The sequence below is a fragment of the Tinamus guttatus genome, unplaced genomic scaffold (assembly GCF_059628265.1).
Source record: "Tinamus guttatus ecotype Peru unplaced genomic scaffold, ASM5962826v1 Tinamus_guttatus_pri_ptg000307l, whole genome shotgun sequence".
Taxonomy (NCBI): Eukaryota; Metazoa; Chordata; class Aves; order Tinamiformes; family Tinamidae; genus Tinamus; species Tinamus guttatus.
In genome coordinates, this window is record NW_028288841.1 from 5,675,577 (window position 1) to 5,690,429 (window position 14,853).

Here is a 14,853-nt window from a genome sequence, read left to right on the forward strand (position 1 = left end):
CTTGACATTCCGCTACTTTTGTCAGATAAAAATAAAAATATTGCACAAGTAATCTTTCAGATGGACAGAAGGGGAAATGAGCACACAAAAGCTGGCTTAAGGCTGTCAACACTTTCTAGTTCACTGGTTTGAACTCAGGTCATAGACCTGACATTTATAGGTCCTTCTATGCAATACTTGCACAGTCAAAACACTTAACACCACTAATACTTATATTTTATAAAAAACATCACTCAGAGGCAAAGAAATGGACTGCTCTGTCTCACAGGTAGGAAAACTGACTCTGAAGACTTCAGGTTTCACTAGCAGCAGTGGCAAAGGCAGAGACCAACTGGCTGTGTGGCCAGCATCACAGATGGTTCAGCTGCAGCTCACATCCATGAGGTTTCATTACCAGCAGACTTCCACTTGGCCTTAATTCAACATGGAGCACGATTAGGATGCTGTGGTCAAGGTGGACAGTCCTGGGCAAGCACCAGCTGCTCAGAGCTGACTCACCTCCTGCAGCTGGAATTGGAAGACACTGACTCATGGAAGACCACCACAGAGCCTGCAATCCTGCACCATTTCAGCTCTACAACTCCTGGGCAGAGGCTGCTTTGAGGCTCTTGGATCAGAACAGACAGGAAAAATGCAGAATTGGCTTTGGTTGACTCTGCCAAACTTAAAGTGCTGAGAAACGCTGCAGCCAAGAGTGCTATTTTTGGAGGTCGTAATATCCTATAGATGCCCGTCCAGTAGAAGGGGGCTTTATGTAAAGTTTAATGTGAGCAAAGATAGGACATTCGCTTGCACCAGAGGCAGGCAGCAAGAAGCACAAAGCTTATACCTGACTGAAAAATGTGGACACCACTGCAGATATTAAATAAATCATCATTTTAGACAAGTATTAGTTTGTGGGCACATCTGTCTGGCTGGTAAAATGTTATTGTTCCTTCACAAGTACCTTTAGCTCTTGAGTATAGCTCAGAAGTGTACAGAAGCCTTTCCCATGTCAAGCCTATAAATGACATTTTCATCCAATACTACTTATCAGATTTTTTTTGTTTTCCTACTATGCTGCAATTCACTCAACTTCATAGTAGCGAAAACAAATATATATTTGAGCATCAGGTTGTTGACCTTCTTCCTTCTATTTCTTGCACACAATAATCTGCTCCTTTTCAAAACTGTTGTCCTTGATTCACATCTGAAACCTGGGCTACAGGCTCAAGTAGAGCTAAAGCAGAACATCCATAGCCTAAAATATTGCTCAGTGGAATATGAGATTTTTGTCCCACCTGCCATTCCTCTTCATTTTTTTTTCTTTCATTTCATTCTCATTGTCTCATCCCCACTTTCACACCCTGTAATTATTTTCATCCATCTCTATTAGTCCTTTATCACCACTGCTGACCCATAGACTAAGAAAAAGCAGCTGTGCTGTCAAAACCCAAATCAGGGAGCAGCTCCCCCCAAAGGCAGTGATTTATGTGATATTCTTTTATTTTTTCTGCCTGCTCCAGAAGGCCAGACCCTGACCTTGCCGCAGCTGCTGTGCCCGCAGCTCCCAGTACTTCTGCTGTGCACACCAGCAATCCCCAGCCCAGGGCCATGCGGTTTATCTGGATTTATCTCAGCTGCTGGTGCTTGATTTGCAGCAAAGAATTTGGCTGTTGTCTCCTCACTTCCCCTGAACCTGTCCCTCTTTTTTTGCATCTCCTGCAATCCTGCATGTCTTGAAGAAAGGCAAAAACCCTGTACACTGATTAGCATGAAATTGCCATTATCTTTTACCTTTATGAGAGATGATGTAGGACTAATTGTTTGATAACATTTTTCTAGACTTTAACCAGAATGAAGAACAGGTCAAATCACTATTCAGTGCATAACCTGGGATCTGAGCAAAGATGTCAGTATTTTGAGGGGATTGCTGCTGCTGTTCTTCAAGCTACGTTTTTCCCTGAAGGACTCTGCTAGCCAAATTGATAGAGAACACAGTACCTCATCTGAGACAGTGCAGAGTGCTACAGGAACCAAGTCCCTAAAGCCCTGTTAGCACCTGAAATATACTGATGTAAACCAGAGCAACAGTCTGGAAATGTTACAGGATGAAGACAGTCTGCCTTATCCCTGCTTAAAAAAAAACAACTTATAGTATAATGAGAGAAAGTACAAACTTTCAAAGTGTCCTGCAACTTGAAGACCATCAATACTGAATTAATGGTAAAGATCAACTATAAATCCTTAAAGGCAAAGTACACTTGGCCCCCTATGAACTCAAGCCCTTAAGTCAGACCTTTCATTAGTTTTTCTACTGGAATAGTAACTATTGTGTCACTCTGAGACCCATTAAAGTTTCAGTAATGAATGTAAGTGAAGACCAAGCAAAGGAATTCCTTTCTCTTTCCAGTTCCTACCCAACTAGCTGAGTATCCCAGGCTTTGGTCAACCTAAGAAGTATCAGGGCAGAATGAAGTAAAAGCAGCAAAGACATTTTCTTAAATTTACATTTTTACATCAAGTCCAGCAAGCATCCAAAGCCGTAAAACTGCTACAAGCCTGAAGTGGCCTTTCCTGTCTAGCTATGGCAAAATAGGTTTATTATGTGTGTCATGTTCTTGTTTAGCTTTTCTATTCTCTCAGTAGCCATTTCCTGAATGTTTTTATAACCTATTCTACTTTTCAGCCCCTCTCCACCCTGCCTTTGTCACAGGCAGCCTAAGCGATGTCCTACTTGCACAAAAGCCTTTTCTTCAACTCTGGACACAAAGAAAGGCAGACAATAAGAGCACATTGGGCTCGTTCAGCAAAGCTAATCTCATCACTTGCTTTATCATGGAATTATAAACAGTATCCCTTTCTCTCTGTAACTGAAAAAGCACTGCTTTATAGCCCACCTTTTACTTCTTAAAGTCAGACAACTCTAAACCCTAGCTCCTGTATGTATTTCCTAATTCTCTAATCTGAATAGAATGGGAGACATCAAAATGGCAGGCCTAATCCTACCATTTCTTCCTGTAGATATTGTGGCTACTGATATTACCTGAGGTTACTGCCTAGCAATGCTCTTCTATGCAGTGTCTTGTTACTACCACCCTGTCCTTAGGCACTAGAGACTGAAATAGCCAACTCTGATTTCATAGTACAGGCATTTACCAATTTTACAAATTAAAGACAGATTGAACAGTTTCATATTTGGCGTATCTATCTTTTAGTCCCTGACCTTAAAGGACACATCAAAATTCCCCAGGGCCAAGCAAATTTCAAAGAGCGATGGAGACAGGAGCAGACTTAAAGACATGGGCTGTTTGTCTGGGCAATCTCTAGGGATTGCCTGGAAACTGCCACATCCTTTTCTGATTACATCCAGAGGTACAACTGGTGAGTTGGGACTGAGGGAGAATTAGTCTCATTCTATACTGACACATTTTCTAAAGCATAATTAATTTTCAAATTCTTTCTTTACAGACTTGCAGATACTACCATGGTGTCCCAGTCAGATAAGGAAGCTCCCTTCATCCAGGATCGCATTTATCAAATTAATCCCCTTGAACTTAAACAAGAAATGGACATTTTGAGGAAAACCATTCAGAGAGGTTTCAAGAAAAGTGCAAAATTATGCAGGCCCACAGGGCATCAGCACAGCTTCTTGCAGTCAAAAGCTGAGGTCAGGCAAGGGGTTAGTGGCCCAGAGCTTTACAAACAACAAGGCACAGAGTTCACACTGATTTCTAGTCTAAGTGGTCCCTTAATGTCCCTTAATACCAACACATCTGAACACCTCCTATAGCCACAGTCTGTTTTGCTACCATCTGCAGCCTTGAAACTTCAAAACTTTTCTGTGGCCATCTTCACACACTCACACTCAACAGAGTTCAGCCAAAGCCATAGTAAATTCATCTCCACACATTGCTGCAAGACACAAAAGTCATTTTATGCCTGAATAATCAAGGTGCTCATCTCCACTAACAGCCTGTTGCTTGCTACAGTCCTTATTAACCCACTTCAGTCCCATTTAAGCTGATTTGATTAGCCCCCAGCAAAGGCAGTGATTTGGGATAGAAGTTAAGAATTTAAAAACTAAAGCTTACAACAGGTAAAGTTATTGATTGGGATTATTATTATTATTATTGCAAGGCAAAAACCAAAGTTGAATAATGAACGTTTCTAAGAAAATAAAGTCTATTATCAAGGAAAATCAGTTGCTCAACGCTAATTAACTACATGCCTCTCAAATGCTTTTTCACAGAGAAGCAGAATCAGGATTTCTGAACACACCCAAGCTTAACATTAAGTTAAATGAAAATTGAAGAACTGTCCAGAAAGCAAAAATCACTAACCTTAATTTCCAGTTTACCAGTTTCCATGACTGAAACACCAACCCTGATGTTGAAATACAGAAGTTGCAGCCTTCAGCTTTCTCCACTGATCTACACCAGACAAGCCAACCAAATAACAAGCCGCTACCCACCTAAAATACCTTCTCCCATCACTGATAACTTCACTCACCTGGAGCTCTCGGAGGTCCTGACTCAGGCACAAGTGATAGTGTCAGACACCCTGACATCCACAGGTGTGAATGCTACTAGCTATTCAGCTTCAGGTTTATGAAAAAAATACAAATGTTAAGGTAAAACAGCCTCAGGAATAAATGGGTATTTAACTCAATGTTGAGCTGGGAAGTTGAAGATCTATACCACACAGATGACTTGCATATATATATATATAAAAAGTATATACAATGCTCTATGTAGGCTCTGCTGACCATTTCCTGAATATTTAGAGAAATGAGCAACTTTAACTTACAGACTTCATGGTTGCTTGATCTCACTATAGTAAACAGCTCCATATTTTTCCTTTTCATGTTTTATCCTGAAGCAACAGAGCATTACATTAATTGACTTGTCTTATTAATTCAATAAGCTGCTTCCAAGATGAAATGCTTAGCTATGCTTGCTTGTTTTTGGCACTTTTTGGTTGTTGGAAGAAAAGCTTTAAGGCTAGAATTGCTCTGATGTTTTCCACAGTTCAGTGAATAATTTTATGCACTACTGAAGATTTGCCACATTTGGAATTACTGCAAACTGCTACTTTTTCATCATATTATAATTTAATTCACAGTTACAGTACGATAAGAAAACATTTAACAGTTTACATATTAGAGAAGTGCATTTGTTCAGCCATAAAGTTGTGGCTAAGCACTCATTATAGGTTACTCCTTTCCAGGATTTATAGTCTGGATTAAGATGCATTCAGAAGATTAAAGGTGACATAGAAGCCACTCCATTCAAATGAATTATATGCAAGAAATTTCATGGAGAAAAAAATGACCTCACTGTAAATATGTAGCAAAACAGATTTACTGCAAATTTGACTAAGTCTGAGGGTTTTTTTATTATTATTTTAGCAAATTATCAGTGGGGTGGGGAACATATTTAATGTATATTAAACTTGCGTTCCAATAAAGATTTGCAACGTTGCTTTAAGGGAACATATTCATATTACTATGTAAAGTTCTTAGATTTCAATTTACTTAGGAAACAGAAGCTCTGGGTTTGCCTTTAAATCAGTGAAAAAGCAGAATTTTTCACTTGTGGACTTGGTGAAAATGGATTTTTTTTCCACACTCTGCTTATCCTTTTTCAAGAAAGCCATGCAAGGCTTTTTTGCCACCCATCCCTTTTTGGGTCTAGCCTGTGCCCATGCAGTCTGGCCAGAGGACAGCAGCATCTGACCATGCCCTGGCCAGCACGTGCCAGGGAGCAATGCAAGCCCCGTGCTGCACATCCAGGGCACCTGCAGCAGCAGGGAGCCAGCCACGGTCACAGCTGCTGCAAAACTGACCTGGTAATCACTGGCCTTCAGGTCAAAATAACTAAATAATTACTTGCAGCGAGGTCCTCTTTTTAAATGAAGGTTATCGGGCAGGTGGCAGGAGTTAAGAAATCAAAACACAGCTTGTGGCTCAGAATGACCATTAGGTTTTTGCACAGCAATTATTACCCACAGTTATGGTAATGCAGCTGGACATGCTGCAATAGATCTTCTCCTACAACATGTTATCAGTACAGCCACTACTTCCAGCACTTCCTTATGCGTCCCCATCCTCTTCACATTTTAAAATTATCATATTGAACAAAGCTCAACGCACAGTTTAAATGAGTAGGGAACATCTGGTGAGCCAAGACTGCTGGGACTCCATGGGCAGATAAAGTCATAATACTTTTCCTGTGTATATGGATATATATTGTAAATTAAATCTACGAATCGTATGAAAAGGCACGGATCAGAAATCAGGTGTAGGAAACACAGCCTTGTTGCCAAGGTTAAAGTCTGTGTGGCTTAGCTGTGTAAGGCAGTGCACTCACGTGTGTTCAGCTGCAGAGGACGGTTTTGTGGATATTTTCACTCATTATTTTGTATTTTGAAGGAAAAAAGCTAGATATTATAACGGTACTTGTGACATTATGTTTTGGTCTTTACAAAATACAAACCACATATCTTATAAAACCCAGTTAAAAATCTGACTATAATAATATTTTCTCCTTCCCACACAGCTTTTTTTGTTGTTGTTTCATTTGCTTTAAAGAAATGCTAAAATTTCAACCCAAAGTTGCCTGAGACTGAGCCACTGCTTGCTGATCTACCTCTATTTTTTTTTTTTTTTTAAAGCAAATTGTGCAATAGGCCATCTGCCGTGAAACATAAATGTCTTGTAACAGCAATGAGCCAAGAGCCATGAACCACTTAGCCTGAGGGAGAAGATGTTTCAGCAGGGTAAGCAGCGAGGACAGCCTCAAAGGGACGGGGACGCTCCCTTCCAGCTCCAGCTGCTCAACGGTGAAGGCTACAGCCCGCTACATTCCCTGCACATCCGATAGCTCCCGCTGCGGCACCTCCTCACCTTCGTGCTCCTGCAGACCGATTGAACTCTTGGGAAGAGATGCGTCGCTTTTGTCAGTATTACTCTATGGATGGACATCTTCAATATCTCGCTGTGCCTGGAGATGTCACCATACAGGGAGCTTTTCACCCCCGCCCTGTCAAAGACCATCAGCCTCCCTAGCGCGCTGGCTTTCCCTCTGGCTTATTTTGTCTGAAGCAAATTAGGGAGTATTCACATGTTGGTAGGGATAAGATCCTTGTAAGAAGTGAAGGGATGGCATAAAAACTGTTGGGATGATAACATCTTGCCCCGCTAGAGCTGTGTCTGGGAGGTAGCCACTCCACAGAAGTGCTAGTCAACATCAGTACCCATCCTGCTGCTGTTACTTATCAAGCATCCAAGCTGAGCAGGGTCAACTGGTGTGGATGTCGAAGGTCCAGCTCTTTATTAACTACCGGAATGGAACTAGACAGGTCAAACTAGGAGGCCTAGGTGTTCCCCATCTGGGCACAAATTCACCCATGAACCTGAATCACGTCCGTCCTTAATATATTGTTATCCTCAAGCTTGAAAATGTTCCCAGGCTCAATCATCTGGCTGCAATGTCTCTAAAGACTCTTCTTGAAACCAAAGACAGGGCTCCAAGGCAAGTAGCACTAGCTCAAAGCCACCACCCTGGCCTCAAGCCCACGATAGTGCTCTAGAGGCCTACTCTACACACAGTGCTTCACATAACACATCACAGTAACCAGGGACAAACATTGCAGTGTATTTTGTTGTCAGCACAAAACTTATTTGCATTAGTTACATCAGTTCATCATGGATCGTCACTCATGGATGTCTTTTACCATGTTTTATATGAATTCTGCTAGCACCTAGCAAATACTGAGAGAGGAATGTACTTAGCTAAAATAAAGAGCACATCCTGTTCCCTAGGGCCACCAGTGAACTCAATTCCTGTCCACATACAGTGTGCAGTGGTGGACTGAGCATATACACAGCAAAATTCTTATTCTGTCTGTGCTTTCACTCTCTTTTTTAGTCTGCTGGTTATAACTATTTTCCTCATGCAGATGAATATGACTGCTGCACGAGAGATCCCCAAGACACATCAAAATGTCTAAATGTGGAAGGCAGGTGAAGAGCTCTAGCTATTTGTGTAGTGAGGACACACAGTGGTATCAGACCTCAGTATTTAATTGATGGGCATGTGTTTAACCATGGCTGTGCATGCTCTAAGGTAAGTGGGAATTCCAGGTGTGGGACATACACATCAGTCTGGATGAAGCCCTTTTGCTATATGGTTGAAGAACATTCATATGTATTTTGTCTTTCACCATTGCACAGCAAAAGGGCAAGAGATGCAGCTGGACGAGTGCATCTTACACCTCTGCAAGAAACTTTTCTACCTTTTCCTGATGAGCCCCCAAACATCCTTTATGTGCCTGTGCATCAGGAAGTATTCCAGGGGTCCTTACAACCAGAGGCCAAGCATCAAACAGGATTAAGATAAAGCAGTGGGGCATTTAAATCTCTTTATACTTAGAGAGAACGAATAACAAAAGACAAGCAGCTTTTAACTTGATTTAGGGCTAGCTCAGGTCACAACTGATAAGTAAGATCATTTTAAGACCCCAAAGAGAATAGTTAAAACAAAACTCGGCTAGGAAAAAAAAAACTGCTCTTGCTGCCATTTGCAAGCACAAGCAGCAGGAACCTGAATTTTGCCTGTCATGCAATTGCTGTATTAAGTACAGCAGGAGCTTGAGTGCTAATTGTTTATCAGATGATCAGTGATATTCCCAGGCAGATACAAAGGAAGAGATTGAAAGAAGATAAACGATCCCTTGGATTTGTCATTTTAAGAAATTGCTTAAACAAAAACAGGGATAAAAGAAGTGGCAGGACTGAATCTGCAGCCAGTTCCAGTATCAGGGAACATTTATCTGAAAGCCAATAAAAATGTGACAGTCAACTGTTGTCCCAGGCAATTTGACTTCATCTTGATGGCTATTTTGAGATAAGACAATAATCTATGTGGCAGGGGAATCCTCCTTTGCAGCGTGTGGAGAACAGCACTGCTATTACAGTAAATGGTCTCTGCAGACATTTCTGCCCCGCTCATCTTCCCCTTGATTTGTGGTGCAGCTCCCTCAGCTAAAGCATATGGTACCCACCACATCCCACATTGAAGCATTAGCAATCTGCATCACACTGCAGCTCACACAGAGTCAGAACACGACTTTGGAGACTGATGGTCTTCTGGAGAAGTTTAGGAAGATCATACAAAATTGCCCTACAGGTCAGACCCAAGTTGCTGTCATTCGGTGTGCTGTCTCTCACCATGATCACAAAGACACACAAAACAAGGGTCCTCAGCCTGGATCTCCCTTTTGGTGCCATGCCTGGGATATATCTATTTTAGGCTATTGGTATGAAGCTTGCCTGAGGATGGTCCTCATTCTGGGCTCACAGATTTCCCTTTCCTCCCTGAGGAAGATGCCGCCGTTGATCTTCTCCCTGCATGTTCCCCACGTGTAGCTCTATGCCTGGGACCAAGAGACTTTCTGCCCCTTTGAGCAGGGCGCAGCGCAGCTGAGGAGAAAGGTGAGCAAAGTTGCCCCGTATCGGGGCAAAACACATGTTGTGATTTGGGATGGCCTGACACACTGTTGGTACAAGCCAAGGGCTATAAAGGACAGTGGAGAATTGTGCTGACAGTTCCCTTATATGAGATTATCTGACAGAGCTGATATTAATCAATGCCCAAGGGCAAAGTGACTGGTATTAACCCAGCTAACCTCTCAGTGCCATTAAAAATAAGATCATTCCTAGTACATTCCTAGGAGAAGGAAACAAAGCCAGAAACAAAGTGCTTAAAAACCTGCATTTGTCTGACTGATCCTGTTTAATTAAACAGGAAATTGCAGGGCAACTAAATCAATCGTTACAAAGAAAAGCTGTTTGTCTGTTTACAGAGGAGAAATTTGTGGTGATTTATCTTAAAGAACATAATTGCCTAATGATTAATACTCACCAGAGTTAGTCAAAGAAGGAAGGAAATGAGGGACAGGAGTGACTGCTCTTGGTGCATATTCCAAGCCTGGCAGAGTTACATGCTATTGCCATAGTAAGTACTAAACACCCAATTCCACTCCATTCACAGCAACATAAACTCAGATTTTTGCCTTTCTAATTCCCATCTAGGCCCACTGGTTTCTCCATACAGAACTGAAAAAAAATAAAATAAAACAAAATAAAATCAGAGCCTGGGCTTGAGAAATATTTTAATTTGGCTGTGTTGAAAGGGGGTTTTGAGCTGCTGCAACACATGGTGAGTAGATGAGACTCTCAAAAGCTGAACGCACATAATGGACTGGTCTGTAGCCAACGTATGGCTGTTTGTGGGCCACCTACAGCTGTGCACAGGCTACCTACAGCTGTCCATGCTGCATCAGACCATGTCCCATGTATGTGTATGCATCTGTGCTGCATCTGCGTGTGCATAGAGGTGCTGCTCACATTGCAGCCATACCGGGAAGCCTTAGAGCAGTATTAAAGCCAATTTATAGGACCAAAAAGGGCTAGAACAAACAAAATGCAGATCTTTGGCCATGTAGCTTCTCTCTTTCAGGCTGTGTGCCAAGACATCTATATAAACCTCTCATGGAGTGCATTACATGTAAAACGAGGGGATAGCTTGCTGAAATCTAGATATATCTTCTCTTTGTAGAGACACAATGAAGTAGCCAGAAATGACTCTCATAGTTATATATCTGTTTTTAGCAATTAATACTCAAGGGATGCTAGACCTTCAGATAAATCTATCATCTTGCTTAAAAGGACAGCCTGTGCTTTTCATAACAAGATCAGGGGCTTCTCACAGCCATTCATCTCAGGATAACCTCAAAAACACAGATCAGTCTTGACAGGATAGATAAATGAGCATGTCAGTGTTATTTTCTCATTATATTTATTTACTTGAGTGCTGAAGTATTCAGTCTGACAAAAGGAGTAAGAGTAGAGAATAGGATGATTTGGTTGTCCAGAGAACAGACCTGCTAATTCATGGACAGTTTCTAATAAAGATTCCTCATTTTACCACTAATACAGTTGAGGTTTCTGTTTTAGGGATCCTCAGTAGTTTACAGGGTCACTTCATAAATTGCCCTTGTGGTTCTGTCATTGTCTATCAGGGTTGAGGGGGTTCCAGAAATGACTCTGGTTAGATGACACTTTCCCTTCAGCATAATGGTTATTTTCAGGGTCCAGGTACTACATCTGGGGTTCTTACCTCCCTGAGAGAAACCCAGACCACTTCAGCCCGAGCTGACGTTCAACCAAATGGTCCAGCTGTTTGGGAGGTACCCAGGATTAGGCATATCTCAGGAGTGATCCTGGCTGGCACACATGGCTTCTGAAGCCATGGGGACCGGAGATGGAGCTGCCTTGCACTGTAGCTCCATGGTTTATAGTTCTCCCATTGGAAGTGTGTCCTGGCTGTCCCATCACAAGGTCTGAATGTTCAGCTTGCCATCAGCTTGCTTGTTCCCTTTTCCTGACCCATTAATTTGCTTTCTCAGCTCCACAATCTCCTTTCTCCTTATTCTGCAGACTGACATGGAAAATGGAGGGACTCTCAGCTTGACAATTAAATCCTGGGTTTGATTCTTGCCCCTATGGCAAGACACCTGTAATAGAGATAGCAACCGAACCCAGGCTGTGCACATCTCAGTGCAAGACCTAACTGCCAGATACTGCTTTCTCTTCCCAAACAGGTCCACTGCAGCTTTCTGAAAGATAAATTAGATGTGTTCTTCACAGCTGACAGTTAAAAGGACTTAGAAGTGTGGGTTTCCTACAGAAAGAATAACAGAGAGCCCAAGGATGGTGTCCCAGTCAGATTATAAGACATCTTCCCACTTCCAGGATTGCATTTATCAACATAATAGCCTTGAATTTAAATGGGAAATGAACACCACCTGTCTCTGGGTTTTGAGCAAAATCATTCAGCAGGGTTTCAAGGAAAGGGCACAAATATGCAGCCCTGCGGGTCAGCGCTGGCAGAAATGTTTACTATTACTCTAAAACACCTTGCACTGACCTGAAGGTCTGAAAGAGCAGTTACACCTTTGCAGAAGGTCTCCTAAAATTGGCCATGGCAGAGTGAGAGCACAGCATGAGTTCTATGTGTTTTTTTCTATTTTGCGGCTGTAGCTGAGCTTAAGCAATATCCCATTTGCTTTTTCAACTCAGTCATGTTTCATGCCCGGCTCTAGCAAGACAGTTCTCATCCTTAGAGTTGATACTCTTTCCTCAGGAAAGCGCTTTGCTAACGTTTAATCCTTTTCATTAAAGCATGTGTTACTTTCTCAACTACATGTTTTTTTCCCTAATCCATTTAAAAGACTCAAGGAAAATCTTGCTCTGGTTTGGAAAGGGAACCTTCACCCCATCACTTTTTTTTTTTTGCTCTACTGGCCTGAAAGCATGCTGCCAACAAGGCAGACACATTTTTGAGCATCCTTCTCTGTAGTTTAGATGTAGTCATAAAATACAGCTCAAGCACATCTTCTTTCTTTCCTTTTTCCCATAGACATTTACTGATTATTTATAGGCAGCATTACACCTACCTGCTCAATGAGTCCTTTTATTACTATGTCCCAGTATGAAATTACTCAGTCTCATATCCATGAACTGCAAAATAAATTCCCTATTAAGCCTTAACCCTTGTAATTACTTGATTCTAAATATTCTGTCTTATTCCTCTATAGGTTTAAGAAAAACATGGCACATACATGAAGATCCCACAGCCACCCATAGTGATTCTCTTATTTGAACTGCAAAGCCATAAATACCCTGTAGGGTATCTTGGAGGCACCTATCCAACTTTTGGGGATGCTACCCAGCAGGTGACCTCTTTGGAGAGGTACAGCCAGGTTTCTTTGGGTTTGTCTTTAAGACAATTATCTTCATATTCCCTGATGAGTCTTTGCTGTAAAGGCTTTTAACAACAACAACAAAAACTGCTAAACTATTTAATTGATTAACAGCAAGTACTGAGCCAAATTCCCAATAGCAAACAGTTTTAGGAGAGGGACGTGAATTTTGCAGCAGAAATTGTGCGAGCAGCGAGGGGCTTACAGCAGGCAGCGCAGGCAGGAGGCTCTGATCGCCAGGCTGCCCTCCGGGATCCAGCAGCCATAATCTTCCCCAAAAGAAGATTTCTGCCACAAAGAGATGCTTGACGAGCCCTGCCAGAAATACTGCTGCTTCTCTGATCACAAACCTTTGGAGGTGTTGGGGCTAATCCCTCCGCTCTACACTTGAGTGTCTGGAGCGGTCGTGCTGCCCTGGGGCTGCGTGTCAATGCGGGGAGGTCTTATTTTTGTGCAGGAAATTCCTGCTTTTTCCCCATTTTGCACAGGTTGCTGCTGCAGGCAGAGCAGCATCTACACCGGCCCCTGGTGCCCTTGTCTGTATGCTCACCCATAAACCATGGGAGCCCTGGTGTCTAGGACTGATGCTTGGCGTTTGGAGGATCTTAACCATTCTGTGCCACCTGACACTAACCTGGAGCAGCAAGGAATGTGAGGATGGAGAGATGGACAGACAGGGTCAGCGCTCCTGGGAGAGCATTCCTGGGCTGGCGTGTGAGCTCTCCGAGGTGCCTCTAAAGGAGACAGAGGGTTGGGTGAGTCAGGACGGGGCAGGGCAAATCTCTTGAGCTTTGCTAGAGATGTCATCCAGCAAGTCATTTAGCTTCTCTTTATTGTTAATGGCCTTTTTAGTCTCCCCTTTCTCTCTCCTCTGTGAGCAGCGATGTGCAAAGCAGGAGAAGGGAGGCATTAACTTCCCAGCCCCAGTACTACAGAGGATAACCGCTCCCTGCCATGGCCAAGGGGACACCCCAGTCCTGCCCATCCATCTTTTGGGTCTCTCTCTGTGATAGCCCATGGGACACTCTCCTGACACTCCATCTATCTGAAACAGATGAGAATATCGTGAGAACATTTTGCCGCGTGCACTGGACAGCTTCCACCCAGACAAAGCTGCTCTGGAAACATTAGCACCAGCTGGCTGTGCTCTCCCCTTGCTTAGAGGGAGCTAAATCACCCAGAGAGCCCACGTAAGAGTGCAACATGCTGTAGCAATAGCAGAGCATCTCTTAAAGCATTTGCTTATGACCACAGGGGCTTCCAGCCCGAAGAGCAGAGCTCTGGTGCAAAGGAGCATCTCCTGCGTGTGCACCTTCCTTCCCCTCACGCTGCTCCTGCATGTCCAAGGGCTCGATACTGCTGTTTTCCACAACCTTTCTATTGCTCGGCATGTGTGTTTTGTGTAACCCAAAGCAGATGATGTATTAATACCTACTCCCTGCGCCGGGGAGCTGCCGGCTCTCCCAGCGCACTCTCCTAGAGCACATTTACATCTCCTCCAGTTCCTATGTGGAGGCTGGGGATAAGAAGCCAAACTGCAGGCAGGTGCCCACTGGATTTGCCTTCTTCTCATGCATAGCTCCCTGAGCATGAGAGCTCCCGAGAAGTGTGAACCAAGCTCTGTCCTCACGCCGTCTGCAATTACTGAAACAGTAAGTGGGATGCACTGGCTGCCGCACTGAGCCCCAGAGCTGTCAGCACCGCTGTCTGCACAAGCTCCCAGGAGCCAGGACTAATAAAACAAGGGCAAGGAAAACCAAAACAACCCAACCGAGCCCAAATTCCCGATTAACCCTAAAGGGCCTGCTGTGTAAGCGGCTGCATGCAACTGGAAGGTGGGCAGAGCATCTGTGCAGGGATGCTCTGTGAGGAGGATGGTGACTGCACCCCTGCATCACCATCCTGCAACACCACAGCCTGGAGCTGGAGCTCAGGAGCTTTCAGGTGATGTCCTCAGTTCTCCTGGTCTGCAGGAAAGGTGTCTCAGGGCAGAACAGGTCTCTAGTACTCTGGGGCTGCAGGAGAAGAGAGTCAAATCCAGGAGAG